The sequence below is a fragment of the Scyliorhinus canicula genome, chromosome 5 (assembly GCF_902713615.1).
Source record: "Scyliorhinus canicula chromosome 5, sScyCan1.1, whole genome shotgun sequence".
Classification (NCBI taxonomy): Eukaryota; Metazoa; Chordata; class Chondrichthyes; order Carcharhiniformes; family Scyliorhinidae; genus Scyliorhinus; species Scyliorhinus canicula.
The window spans coordinates 60,385,490-60,400,751 of record NC_052150.1 but is presented as its reverse complement, the minus strand read 5'-3'; the positions used below and the strand labels follow the sequence as shown (position 1 = coordinate 60,400,751).

Here is a 15,262-nt window from a genome sequence, read left to right as displayed (position 1 = left end):
CCATTTCTACATGAGGTTGTGTAGCGCACAAGCAGGCGACTGTGATTCTGGAGACTGGCACATACTGCAGTGCTCCTCCCATACTTCCTCCCATGTCATCAAAGTTGAATTCTTGGTGACGAGGGCTAACCATGAAAATGACAGCAGCTGACTCCAGTGATGGACCATTGGATGGAAGTTGCCATGTGGTGACCAAAGCCATTTTTGAACAGATTTTTGATCTGCTGCAACCTGGCACGGCAGCAGGGGACAAGGCCCTGGTCAGTGTGAATTTGTGGAGTGCAAGACATCCTCAGGCAAACTGACCACCTGCAGCATCCTGAAAGGCATGAGGGGCTGTATGGAGAGCACAGTAACACTGGCTTAAGGGTGGCTTGGATGCCATGTTTCAAATGACCATTCCCACCAAAGGTTTGCTTACCTCCATTGTAAGTCCAGGCTATGGACCCAGTGTCACCTAGCATCTTTTTTTATAAATATTTTAATTCAAATTTTTAGTTTACAATCATCTGAAATATTTAACCAGATACTGTTAGGATATTCTTGTAAAACCTTTTCTTTGTCCTTTGTCCCCTTTTCATCACCGTTCAGCTGCCTGCTTTGATATACAGCCTTCTGGTTAGCTGCTACATTACTGCAGCCTTTGGGATTTATGTTTGGGCAGAGCTGGACCAGGTGTGGCAGAACCTATGATGTCCATCTGATCGACTTGGCAAGCAGCCAATCGTTGGTGTAGAATTTTCAGTCATCTATTGTTGCCTGTGATTGGTGGAGCTATTTAGAATCTTCCGGGGAGGAAGGCAGATTTTCTGCAGAGATCTATCTTTTCAGTTCTGAGGAGGTTTTAGCCAGGTCGCTACTGGAAGGCACACTCTGCTGCTCTTTCTCTCTTTTGGCCTTGCGATGTTTAAAACCTCCAAGCCAGTTCTGTGAAGGCTCTCTATTGAGAAGGCAGAAAGCACTCAAGCTGGTGAAAGGCTTCGAGTAAGAAAACAAGCGGTCACTCACCAGGTCTAATCTTTTATAATAATCTTTGTTAGTGTCACAAGTTGGCTTACATTAGCAATGAAAAGTCTTACAACACCAAGTTAAAGTCCAACAGGTTTGTTTCAAATCACTAGCTTTCGGGACCACTGCTCACCTGAGGAAGGAGCAGTGCTCCGAAAGCTTGTGATTTGAAACAAACCTGTTGTACTTTAACCTGGTGTTGTAAGACTTCTTACTGTGCTCACCCAGTCCAATGCCGGCATCTGCACATCATTAGCAATGAAGTTACTGTGAAAATCGCCCAGTCGCCACACTCCGTTTGGGTATACAGAGGGAGAATTCAGAATGTCCAATTCACCTAACAAGCCCGTCTTTCAGGACTTGTGGGGGGAAACCGGAGCACCCGGAGGAAACTCACTCCGATACGGGGGAGAACGTGCAAACTCCGCACAGTTAGTTACCCAGGCCTAAAATCGAACCCGGGACCCTGGTGCTGTGAAGCAACAGTGCTAACCACTGTTACCCTGCCGCTTTTAATCCTCTGGAAGCTTGTACGGAGAGCATTCTTTAAAATGCTGCTGGCATCATGTGACAGAAATCAGGCACACAAAGGCCTCCAAGCTCTCAAATTTAAAGCCCAGTAGGGCAGCCCGGTGGCACAGTGGTTAGCACTGCTAACTCAGGTTGCCAAGATCCCAGGTTTGATCCTGGTCCTGCGTCACTCTGGAGTTTGCTTGGGCCCCACCCCCACAACCCAAAGTGTGCAGGATAGGTGAAATTGCCCATGCTAAATTATCCCTGGGGTGGGGGGGGGGAATAATTGGATAGTCTAAATTTATTTAAAATAATTTAAAGCCCAGTAATATCTCAAGAGGCAGAAGCTCCATCTGGTGGTAGAAGGGCGGACGTGCATTGACCTGAATTGTGTAAAGCTCCACCTAGTGGTGGAAGTGCAGAATTGCACTGACTGGAACTCTTGGGCAAAGCGCCACTCTGTGGTCAAATGACCGAATTGCGCCAACCTGAACATCAGTAAATACATTTTTTTTTTAAAATAATTTTTATTCAAGTTTTTCAATAACAAATTTTCTTCCCACAATTTAAAACAAACAAGGCGTGTTTCCACACCAACACAAGAAAAGAACCCACCCCCCCAAATAAATAATAACAAAAAACCAACAGCAATACAAGAAAGAAGAAAATAACAACATAGCAAACCCACCGCCGCAAAAACAAACCCCCAAACCCCCCCGCCCCCCCCCCCCCAAGTTGCTGCTGAGACCGAGCACTCTCTACCCCTTCGCCAGGAAGTCGAGAAAGGGCTGCCACCACCAAAAGAACCCCTGTACCGACCCCCTCAGGGCAAATTTCATCCTCTCCAACTTGATGAACCCAGCCATGTCATTGACCCAGGCCTCCGAACTCGGGGGCCGTGTATCCCTCCACTGTAACAGAATCCTGCGCCGGGCTACTAGAGACGTAAAGGCCAGAATGCCGGCCTCTCTCGCCTCCTGCACTCCCGGCTCTGAAGCTACCCCAAAGATCGCAAGCCCCCAGCCCGGCCTGACCCTAGACCCGACCACTTCCGACAAAGTCCCCGCCACCCCCTTCCAAAACCCCTCCAAGGCCGGACAAGCCCAGAACATATGGGTGCGGTTTGCCGGGCCACCCGAACACCTCCCACACCTGTCTTCCCCTCCGAAGAACCGGCTCATCCTTGCCCCTGTCATGTGAGCCCTGTGCAGCACCTTCAGCTGAATTAGGCTGAGCCGTGCGGAAGAGGAGGAGGAATTCACCCTTTCCAGGGCGTCCGACCACGTTCCATCCTCAATCTCTTCTCCTAGCTCTTCCTCCCACTTCGCTTTGAGCTCTTCTACTGAGGCCTCCTCCTCCTCCTGCATCAGCTGGTAAATAGCCGAGATCTTCCCTTCACCGACCCAGGTCCCCGAAAGCACCCTGTCCTGCACCCCCCTTGGCGGCAGCCACGGAAACCCAGTCACCTGCCTCTTAACAAATGCCCAGACCTGCAGATACCTAAAAGCGTTCCCGGGGGGAGGTTCCACTTCCCCACCAGCTCCTCCAGAGTCGCGAACTTCCCATCCAAGAACAGGTCCCCAAACTGTCTGATGCGTGCCCTATGCCAACTCCCAAATCCCCCACCCGTTCTCCCTGGCGCAAAACGGTGATTGCCCCGTATCGGGGCCCAAACTGAGGCCTTCACTTCCCCCCCCTATACCGCCTCCACTGTCCCCAGATTTTAAGGGACGCAACCACCACTGGACTCGTAGAGTACTTTGCTGGGGGGAGTGGAAGTGCGACCATCACCAAGGCCTCCAGACTCGTACCCGCACAGGACGCCACCTCCTCTCTTCCATGCGTCACCCTCCCCTTCCGTCACCCACCTGCTAATCATCGCCACATTTGCCGCCCAATAATATCCACACAGGTTGGGCAGCGCCAGGCCCCCTACCTCCCTCGCTCCAAAAATACCCTCCTTACACTCGGAGCCTTCCGCACCCACACGAACCCCAGAATCGACTTATTCACCCTTCTGAAAAAAGCCTTCGGGATCAACATGGGGAGGCACTGGAAAAGAAACAAAAACCTCGGGAGCACCGTCATTTTAACCGACTGGACCCCACCCGCCAACGAAAGCGGTAGCGCGTCCCACCTCCTAAACTCCTCCATCTGCCCCACCAGCCTCGAAAAGTTAAGCCTATGCATGGCCCCCCAGGTCCTGGCCACCTGGACCCCAAGATACCTAAAGCTCCTCTCAGCCCTCCTCAACGGGAGTTCCCCTATCTCCCTCTCCTGATCCCCCGGGTGCAGGACAAACAGCTCACTTTTCCCCACATTGAGCTTATAGCCCGAAAAGTCCCCAAACTCCAAGTATCTTCAGCACCTCTGGCATCCCCTCAGCCGGATCCGCGACATACAACAGCAGATCATCTGCATACAGCGACAACTGGTGCTCCTCTTTCCCCCCCCCCCCCCCCCCCCCCAAAACCCCGGCACAATCCCCCTCCAACTCTTCGAGTCCCTTAGCGCCATGGCCTGGGGTTCAATCGCTAACACGAAGAGCAGGAAAGCTGAAGGTCCTCTGACCTCCTCCCATTCATCACCACACTCGCCACTGAGGAGCTGTACAGCAACCTCACCCAGCTAATGAACCCCTCACCAAACCCAAATCCTCCCACAGGTAACTCCGCTCCACCCTATCAAAAGCTTTCTCCGCATCCATGGACGCTACTATTTCTGACTCCCCAGCCGCCGGCGCCATCATCATGACATTAAGGAGCCTCCGCACGTTGGCATTCAGTTGTCTCCCCTTTACAAACCCTGTTTGATCATCATGAATCACCGTCGGGACCACATCCTCCATCCTCCTGGACAGCACCTTTGCCAACAACTTGACATCTACATTAAGGAGCGAGATCGGTCTGTAAGACCCACACTGAAGGGGGTCCTTGTCCTGCTTCAGGAGCAAAGAGATAATTGCCCTGGACATCGTTGGGGGAAGAGCCCCCCCCCCCCCCCCCTGGCCTCATTCAGGGTCCTCACAAGCAGAGGGCACAGCAAATCTGAAAATTTCTTGTAAAATTCCACCGGGAACCCGTCAGGCCCCGGCGCTTTCCCTGTCTGCATGCTTCCCAATGCCTCCACCAATCCTCCAACTCAATTGGGGCCCCCAAACCCTCCACCCGCTCATCCCCTACTCTTGGGGACTCCAGCCTATCCAAAAAGCGGTCCATCCCGCCTGCTTCCCTGGGGGGCTGGGGGGTACCGCCCGGTACAGCCCCTCGTAAAAGGACCTGAACATCCCCATTGATGTCCTTTCCACCCCGCACCAAGTTCCCTCCTGCATCCGTGTCTCCCCCAATTTCTCTAGCTGCCTCCCGCTTCCGGACCTGGTGAGCCAACATCCGACTTGCCTTCTCCCCGTACTCGTATACCGCCTCCGGGGTGTCTGCATACCTCCTATCCACCCTTACCATTTCCTCCACCAGCCTCTCCCTCTCGGCCCTCTCCCCGTGCGCCCGAATAGATATCATCTCCCCTCTGACTACTGCCTTTAGCGCTTCCCAAAGCACCCCAACTTGCACCTCCCCATTATCATTGGTTTCTAGATACCCCTCTATGCCCCTACGGATCCACCCGCACACTTCCTCCTCTGCCAAAAGCCCCACTTCCAGCCTCCACAGCGCGGGGTTGATCCTTCCCCTCCCCCAGCACCAGATCCACTAAATGTGGGGCATGATCAGAAATGTCTATCGCCGAATACTCCGCCCCCACTACCCTCGGGATTAGCGCCCTGTTTAGCACAAAAAAATCAATCTGGGAGTACGCCTTATGAACATGGGAGAAAAAGGAGAACTCCCTACCCCCCGGCTCCAAAAATCTCCAAGGGTCCACCCCCCCATCTGATCCATGAACCCCCTCCGCACCAAGGCCGCTGCCGGCCTCCTGCCCGTCCTAGACTTCGAGCGATCCAGTTAAAGTCCTCACCCAGGATCAATCCCCCTGTCTCCAGGTCCGGGATCAGGCCCAGCATACGCCGCATGAAGCCCGCATCGTCCCAGTTGGGAGCATAAACATTAACCAAGACCACCCACTCCCCCTGAAGTCTCCCACTCACCATCACATATCGACCTGCACTATCCGCCACCACTTTGGACGCGATGAACGACAGGCTCTTACCCACCAAAATTGCCACCTCACGGTTCTTCGCATCAAGCCCCGAGTGAAACACCTGTCCCACCCAACTCTTTCTTAGCCTCACCTGATCCGTAACCTTGAGGTGCGTCTCCTGGAGCATAGCCACATCCGCTCCCAGCCCCCTCAAGTGAGCCAAGACCCGGGATCTCTTCACCGGACCATTCAGCCCCCTCACGTTCCATGTGACCAGCCGAACCCGAGGGGCCTTCCCCCTCCCCCTACGCCAATCAGCCATAGCTCTTCCTCAACCCGCCACGCGTCCAGGGAACCCCCCAAGCCCGCTCCCCATGGCGGCAGACCCCCCTCCCAACCCCCCACTTCACCATCCATTCCCTCACAGTCCCTGCAGCAACAACCCGGTACCCCCCCCCCCCTCCCTTCTTCCTCCCTCTTCTCCCCCCCCCCCCCACCAAGCTAGGGTCCCCCCTAGCTGCGTTACCCCTAACATTGTGCTTCTGTGAGTCAGCTGACTTCTGCTGACCCCGGCTACTCCCGCCATAACCACGACCCCCCACCCCCGGACGCAACACAGCCACCAATCCCTCCCTACCAGCGTCGGCCCCGCTCCCAATTCCTCCGCCGCGGGAAGAAAGCCCGCGCTTCCAACCCGAGCTCCGCCCCTCAACCTAACACGCGGGAAAAAGACGGACACATGACCCATCGGGACCCCAAACTACTCCCCAACCCACCAGTGGACAAAACAAAACACCACAGTAAATAAACAACAGCCCAGAAAACAACCCCGCAAAAACCAAAATAACAAAAACGAACAGGCAACATCAATCAGCAAATAGAGCATAGAACAGTACAGCACAGAACAGGCCCTTCGGCCCTCGATGTTGTGTCGAGCCATGATCACCCTACTCAAACCCACGTATCCACCCTATACCCCCAGCAACCCCCCCCTTAACCTTACTTTTTAGGACACTACGGGCAATTTAGCATGGCCAATCCACCTAACCCGCACATCTTTGGACTGTGGGAGGAAACCGGAGCACCCGGAGGAAACCCACGCACACACGGGGAGGACGTGCAGACTCCGCACAGACAGCGACCCAGCCGGGAATCGAACCTGGGACCCTGGAGCTGTGAAGCATTTATGCGAACCACCATGCTACCGTGCTGCCCTATATACAGCCAATATAAACGGCAGGATACCCAGGAGGGCCAAGCCTCCAAACAAAGTACATATTTCCGCAGCCCCCCAGTCCTCAGTTCGAGTCCAAGTTCTCTGCCTGGACAAAAGCCCAGGCCTCCTCCGGAGAGTCAAAATAGAGTTGGCAGTCCTTGTAAGTGACCCAGAGGTGAGCCGGCTGTAGAAGGCTAAACTTCACCCCCTTCCTATGAAGCACTCCCTTCGCTCGATTGAAGCCAGCTCTTCTCTTCGCCACCTCTGCGCTCCAGCCCTGATAAATCCTAACATCCGTGTTCTCCCACCTGCTGCTCCTCTCCATCTTCGCCCATCTCAACACGCACTACCGGTCGACCAAGCGGTGAAAACGGACCAGTACCGCCCTGGGCGGCTCGTTCGGCCTCGGCTTCCGCTGCAGCACTCGATGGTGCCCTCCAGCTCCAGGGGACCACGAAACGAACCCGCACTCATCAGCGAGTTCAACATTAGGACCACATAGGCCCCCAAATCTGAGCCTTCAAGCCCCTCCGAGAGGCCCAAAATCCGCAGATTCTTCCGGCGGGAGCGGTTCTCCATCTCCTCCATCCTCGCCAGCCACTTCTTGTGCAGCACCTCGTGCGAGTCCACTTTCACTGCCAGGCCCAAAAGCTCATCCTCGTTGTCCGAAGCCTTTTGCTGCAGCTCCCGAATCTCCACAGCCTGGGCCGTCTGAGTCGCCACCAGCTTGTCCAGCAAGGCCTTAAACGGCTCCAGGATCTCAGCTTTAAGTTCCTTGAAGGAGCACTGAAGCAGCTCCTGCTGCTCCCGCACCCACTGCTGCCATGCTGCTGCTGCTTCCCCGCCCGCCGCCATCTTGCCTTTTCTGCATCTCGCCTTCCTCTGCTGTAGAGCCGACCTTTGGACAGCTGCACTGCGAGTCCAGTCTATCCACCAGTCGCTGGGTACACTGGCTGTGTTTCCCCCCGGGGAAAAGGTAAAAAAGCGCCATTGCGGACTCTTGAAAGACCCCGAAAGTCCAAACAAAGCGGGAATTGACCGTGCATTCGCCCAGCGTGTCATAACAATATCCCCGCCTCAATCCGTCCCTCCAATTAAAAAAATATATTTCCAGAATAACACCAATACAACCATTTATGTACTCTAGTTCACAGTACTCCAATCTTTTCATCCACCACCCTGCAAACCCAAAAGAAACAACCAACCCCAAATGCCCTCTCTCTTTCCCCTCCCACCCGCCTAACATCTGATGGTGATCCACTCTCTGAAAAAATAAATAAATGGCTGTTCGTAGAATCCTTCAGCTTTTCTAAGTGTAAAATTCCATCAGGCCCCCTGCTGCACTGGGTGGAGACGAGGACCTCCAGCCACAAGATTCGCCCTACGGGCTATCAAGTAAGCAAAGGCAAGAGCATCTACCATCGACCTTGTCTAACTCCGACACATTTCAGATTCCAAAAGTGGCCACCAAAGGATATTGTTCCAAGTCGACACCAAGACTGCCTGATATGTTGCTGAATGAGGAAACCCAAAAGTTCACACGTCCAAGGCAGGACCAGAACATGTGTGTGTTATGGGCAGGGCTCCAAGAAGATTGCTAGCCCCTATTCCCTATGTCAGCAAACTGCACGCTCATTCGGCCCTGGCCAAATGCACCCTATGCACCACCTTGAATTGTATCAGGCTGAGCTGAATGTACAAAGAGAATTAGCGCAATGGTGAGGAAGGATATTTGCTCTGACAATGTGGAATCTATGTATGGGTAGAGCTGAGAAACGCCAAAGGGCAGAAAACATTAGTGGGTGTTGTACATAGACCCCCAAACTGCAGTGGTGATGTTGGGAATGGCATTAAACAGGAAATTACAGACTCATGCAATAAAGAACCATCTGTAATTAAGGGTTGGTTAGATAGATAGATAGATAGATAGAGAAATACAGCACAGAACAGGCCCTTCGGCCCACGATGTTGCGCCGAACTTTTGACCTAGGTTAATCATAGAATTTTGGACAATTTTTCATGGCCAATCCACCCAACCTGCACATCTTTGGACTGTGGGAGGAAACCGGAGTACCCGGAGGAAACCCACGCAGTCACGGGGAGGATGTGCAGACTCCACACAGACAGTGACCCAAGTCGAAATCGAACTTGGGACCCTGGAGCTGTGAAGCAATTGTGCTATCCACAATGCTACCGTGCTGCCCTTAAGAAGTTAACCTACACTCCATTACTCTACCCTAATCCAAGTACCTATCCAATAGCCGCTTGAAGGTCCCTAACTTTTCCGACTCAACTACTACCACAGGCAGTGCATTCCATGCCCCCACTACTCTCTGGGTAAAGAACCTACCTCTGACATCCCCTCTATACCTTCCATCATTTATCTTAAATTTATGTCCCCTTGTAATGGTGTGTTCCACCCGGGGAAAAAGTCTCTGACTGTCTACTCTATCTATTCCCCTGGTCATCTTATAAACCTCTATCAAGTCGCCCCTCATCCTTCTCCGTTCTAATGAGAAAAGGCCTAGCACCCTCAACCTTTCCTCGTATGACCTACTCTCCATTCCAGGCAATATCCTGGTAAATCTCCTTTGCACCTTTTCCAAAGCTTCCACATCCTTCCTAAAATGAGGTGACCAGAACTGCACACAGTACTCCAAATGTGGCCTGACCAAGGTTTTGTACAGCTGCATCATCACCTCACGGCTCTTAAATTCAATCCCTCTGCTAATGAACGCTAGCACACCATAGGCCTTCTTCACAGCTCTATCCACTTGAGTGGCAACTTTCAAAGAACTATGAACATAGACCCCAAGATCTCTCTGCTCCTCCACATTGCCAAGAACCCTACCATTAACCTTGTATTCCGCATTCAGATTTGTCCTTCCAAAATGGACAACCTCACACTTGTCAGGGTTAAACTCCATCTGCCACTTCTCAGCCCAGCTCTGCATTCTATCTATGTCTCTTTGAAGCCGACAACAGCCCTCCTCACTATCCACAACTCCACCAATCTTCGTGTCATCTGCAAATTTACTGACCCACCCTTCAACTCCCTCATCCAAGTCGTTAATGAAAATCACAAACAGCAGAGGGCCCAGAACTGATCCCTGCGGTACGCCACTGATAACTGGGCTCCAGGCTGAATATTTGCCATCCACCACCACTCTCTGTCTTCTATCGGTTAGCCAGTTTGTTATCCAACTGGCCAAATTTCCCACTATCCCATGCCTCCTTACTTTCTGCATAAGCCTACCATGGGGAACCTTATCAAATGCCTTACTAAAATCCATGTACACTACATCCACTGCTTTACCTTCATCCACATGCTTGGTCACCTCCTCAAAGAATTCAATAAGACTTGTAAGGCAAGACCTACCCCTCACAAATCCGTGCTGACTATCCCTAATCAAGCAATGCCTTTCCAGATGCTCAGAAATCCTATCCCTCAGTACCCTTTCCATTACTTTGCCTACCACTGAAGTAAGACTAACTGGCCTGTAATTCCCAGGGTTATCCCTATTCCCTTTTTTGAACAGGGGCACGACATTCGCCACTCTCCAATCCTCTGGTACCACCCCTGTTGACAGCGAGGACGAAAAGATCATTGCCAACGGCTCTGCAATTTTATTTCTTGCTTCCCATATAATCCTTGGATATATCCCGTCAGGCCCGGGGGACTTGTCTATCCTCAAGTTTTTCAAAACGCGCAACACATCTTCCTTCCTGACAAGTATCTCCTCAAGCTTATCAGTCTGCTTCACGCTGTCCTCTCCAACAATATGGCCCCTCTCGTTTGTAAATACTGAAGAAAAATACTTGTTCAAGACCTCTCCTATCTCTTCAGACTCAATACACAATCTCCCGCTACTGTCCTTAATCGGACCTACCCTCGCTCTAGTCATTCTCATATTTCCCACATATGTGTAAAAGGCCTTGGGGTTTTCCTTGATCCTACCCGCCAAAGATTTTTCATGCCCTCTCTTAGCTCTCCTAATCCCTTTCTTCAGTTCCCTCCTGGCTATCTTGTATCCCTCCAGCGCCCTGTCTGAACCTTGTTTCTTCAGCCTTACATAAGTCTCCTTCTTCCTCTTAACAAGACATTCAACCTCTCTTGTCAACCATGGTTCCCTCACTCGACCATCTTTTCCCTGCCTGACAGGGACATACATATCAAAGACACGCAGTACCTGTTCCTTGAAAAAGTTCCACATTTCACTTGTGTCCTTCCCTGACAGCCTATGTTCCCAACTTCTGCACTTCAATTCTTGTCTGACAGCATTGTATTTACCCTTCCCCCAATTATAAACCTTGCCCTGTTGCTCGCACCTATCCCTCTCCATTACTAAAGTGAAAGTTGTTATCTAATAACTTATTGTCACAAGTAGGTTTCAATGAAGTTACTGTGAAAAGCCCCTCGTTGCCATATTTCGGCACCTGTTCGGGGAGGCCTGTACGGGAATTGAACCCACGCTGCTGGTCTTGTTCTGCATTACAAGCCAGCTGTTTATCCCACTGTGCTAAACCAGCCCAGAATCTACATATAGATTGGGCAAATCAATTAGCCACAATGCCGTAGAGGAGGAATTCCAAGAGGGATGGTTTTCTTGACCAATATGTTGAGGAACCAACTAGAGAGCAGGCACCCTATACTGGGTACAGTGTAATGAGAATGGAATAATTGGCAAACTAGTTGTTCAAGACCCCTTGGAAATGAGGGACCACAATATAGATGGAGGGTGAAATAGTTGATTCTGAGACGAGGGTCCTAAATCTTACTGCAGGAAACTATGAAGGCATGAGGTGCAAATTGGCTATGATTGATTGGGAAACATTACTTAAAGGGATGACAATGGCAAATGGCAATGGCAATGGCAAACTAAGGAGTGCATGGTCGAACTGCAACAAGTTTATTTCTGTCTGGCACAAAAGTAAAACGGGAAAGGTGGCCAATCCATGGCTTACAAGGGAAATTAGAGATAGTGTTTGATCCAAGGAAGAAGCATACAAATTGCCCAAGACAAACAATAGGTCTGAGCATTGGGAGCAGTTTAGAATTCAGCAAAGAAGGACCAAGGGATTGATTAAGAAGGGGAAAATAAAAAGTTTAATAGTGAGCTTGCAGGGAGCATAAAAACTGACAAAGTTTCTATAGGTACATGAGGAGAAAAAGATTAGTGAAGACAAATGTTTGCTCCCTTACAGTCAGAAACAGGGGAATTATAATAAGGGGGCAAAGAAATGGCTGAGCAACGAACCGCATACTTTGGTTCTGTCTTCACAAATCAGATATCAGAAATGTTGGGGAATGCAGGGTTTAGTGAGAGGGAAGAAATGAAGGAGATCAGTATTAGTAGAGAAATGGTGTTGGGAAAATTGATGGGATTGAAGACTGATAAATCCCCAGGACCTGATAATCTACATCCCAGAATACTTAAGGAAGTGGCTCTTGAAATAGTGGATGCATTGGTCGTCATCTTCCACGATTCTATACATTCTGGAGCAGTTCCTGCAGATTGGAGGGTAGCTAATATAACTCCACTATTTAAAAAGGGAGGTGGAGAGAAAACAGGGAATTATAGACCAGTAAGCCTGACGTCAGTAGTGGGGAAAATTCTAGAACCTATTATCAAAGATTTTATAGCAGAGCACTTAGAAAACAGTAGCTGGGTCGGACAGAGTCAGCATGGATTTATGAAGGGGAAATAATGCTTGACCAATCTACTGGAATTCTTCGAGGATGTAATTAGTAGAGTTGACCTTTCCTGATTTACTTTTGTGCCAGACAGGAATAAACTTGTTACAGTTCGCCCATGTACTCCTTAATGTTTGCCATTGCCTATCCACTGTCGTGCCTTTAAGTAATGTTTCCCAATAAATCATAGCCAGCGTGCACATCATGCCTTCGTAGTTTCCTACAGGGGATGTTGTATATTTGGACTTTCAGGAGGCTTTTGACAAGTCCTGCATGAGAGGTTAGTGTGTAAAATTAAGGCGCATGGGATTAGGGGTAATTGAGATGGATAGAAAACTGGCTGGCAGACAGGAAACAAAGAGTAGGAATTAAGGGGTCTTTTTCAGATTGGCAGGCAGTGATTAGTGGGGTACTGCAAGGATCGGTACTAGTACCCCAGCTGTTCACAATATCAATTATTTAGATGAGGGAACAAAATGTAATAATTCCAAATTTGCAGATGTCATCAAATTGATGACAGTTACTTAACTATATACCGTGATGCTTCATAGTCCCACTGCAATCTATCTAGTCTGTAGGTAGAGAGGCACTGTGGGTTCCTGTCCATTCACATGGACTTTTGTCTGCAGCAGGGAGGTGATAAGGTCAACCAAGTTCACCCACACTGAGGGCTGCTGGGGAAGAGGCATCTGCAATGTCCAAGTTGGATGATGAGACTCTGGGATGGCCTGTCCACTCGATGCTGGGAAAGCTGCAAGAGGCAGGGGAACATCGGGCAGGGGTGTCAGAGACCCTCAGCAGAGGAGTCCACCCACCTGCTCTCTGATGAAGTGCCGATATGTGCATGCATCATGGACTCCAGGGGGAGGGTGACTAACGCCTGGTCCAACAAAATGCCCAGTTTCTGCTTGAGATGTGTGCAGACCTACACTCCATTGCTGTAGCCACAGGTGAGCATTTGCAGTGGCTACACGAGAGGGGATCAAGGCATCTGAATCTCTTGCAAGCAATCTAGCAGGAGCCTTCAGGCACTCAAACGGAGAAGGAGCGGCTATTGTTCACCCTGGGACATGCACTCAGAACTCTCTGAGGATGTCCAGCCCTTTTGAGTCTCCCCTGCCTGTGACCACTTCAACTCTGTCCTGTGTGAACATAGAGGGAGCAGTTGCCCCACAGCAGGACAGCCAAAGTAAGCCAGGGCCTTCAGCCCTCCGATCTGGAGAGTACACCTGCCAAGGTCATCCAAAACAACAGTGCAAATTGGGCAGCAGGCTGTCTCCACCTCCTGCTGCAGATGTTGGGACAGCACCAACATTAATGTTGCGGAACAACATAAAAAAGTGTTGGTTTCACATGTGGTTGTGCGGGTGCATTATGATTGTTGATCTCATGACCGTTTAGTAAATATAGTCTACTTGCATTTTAATGAGGTCCAATATGGTTTATTTCCAAGTAGTTCTTAAATGTGTAAGTTCACCCTCCTTCTTCTGATACCTGCCGCTCCACAATCTTCCGTGGACCTCCAGAGTGGCTCCATGTCCCTTGAATCATGCATGCGCAGGGAGGCAAAGGTGTCTGCCAGGGCCCTTGCAAGACATACATCGAAATGTATATAGAAAATAGAAGCTCCGTCATTCATTAAGATCATGGCTGATGTCAAGTTCTCCCCACCAACTCCCTTGATCGTGGAGTCAGAGGAAATGGGTAAGATTCTTAATGAGTACTTTGCATCGGTATTCACCAAGGAGAGGGACATGACAGATGTTGAGGCTAGGGATGGATGTTTAAATACTCTAGGTCAAGTCGGCATAAGGAAGGGGGAAATTTTGGGTATTCTAAAAGGCATTAAGGTGGACAAGTCCCCAGGACCGGATGGGATCAATCCCAGGTTATTGAGGGAAGCAAGGGACGAAATAGCTGGGGCCTGAACAGATATCTTTGCAGCATCCTTGAGCACGGGTGAGGTCCTGGAGGACTGGATGTTGGCTAATGTTGCACCTTTGTTTAAGAAGGGTAGGAGGGATAATCCAGGAATTTATAGACATGTGAGCTTGACGTCAGTGGTAGGCAAACTGTTGGAGAAGATACTGAGGGATAGGATCTATTCACATTAGGAAGAAAATAGACTTATCAGTGATAGGCAGCATGATTTTATTCAGGGAAGGTTTACAAACCTAATAGAATTCTTTGAGGAAGTGACAAAGTTAATTGATGAGGGAAGGACTGTAGATGTCATATACATGGACTTCAGTAAGGCGTTTGATAAAGTTTCCCATGGCAGGTTGATGGAAAAAGTGAAGTCGTATGGGGTTCAGGGTGTACTAGCTAGATGGATAAAGAACTGGCTGGGCAACAGGAGACAGAGAGTAGTGGTGGAAGGGAGTGTCTCAAAATGGAGAAAGGTGACTAGTGGTGTTCCACAGGGATCCGTGCTCGGACCACTGTTGTTTGTGATATACATAAATAACCTGGAGGAAGGTATAGGTGGTCTGATTAGCAAGTTTGCAGATGATACTAAGATTGGTGGAGTTGCAGATATCGAGGGGGACTGTCAGAGAATACAGCAAAATACAGATAGATTGGCGAGTTGGGCAGAGAAATGGCAGATGGAGTTCAATCCAGACAAATGCGAGGTGATGCATTTTGGACGATCCAATTCAAGAGCGGACTATACGGTCAATGGAAGGGTCCTGGGGAAAATTGATGTACAGAGAGATCTGTGAGTTCAGGTCCAT

At 50.2% G+C, this 15,262-nt stretch overlaps 1 long non-coding RNA gene across 1 annotated transcript in view; it reads right to left on the bottom strand.

Annotated features, from left to right (window-relative positions):
* The window catches only part of LOC119966015, a 183,987-nt gene that overhangs the window by 97,770 nt on the left and 70,955 nt on the right, over window positions 1-15,262 (bottom strand). The gene's annotated exons all lie outside the window — the stretch shown is intronic.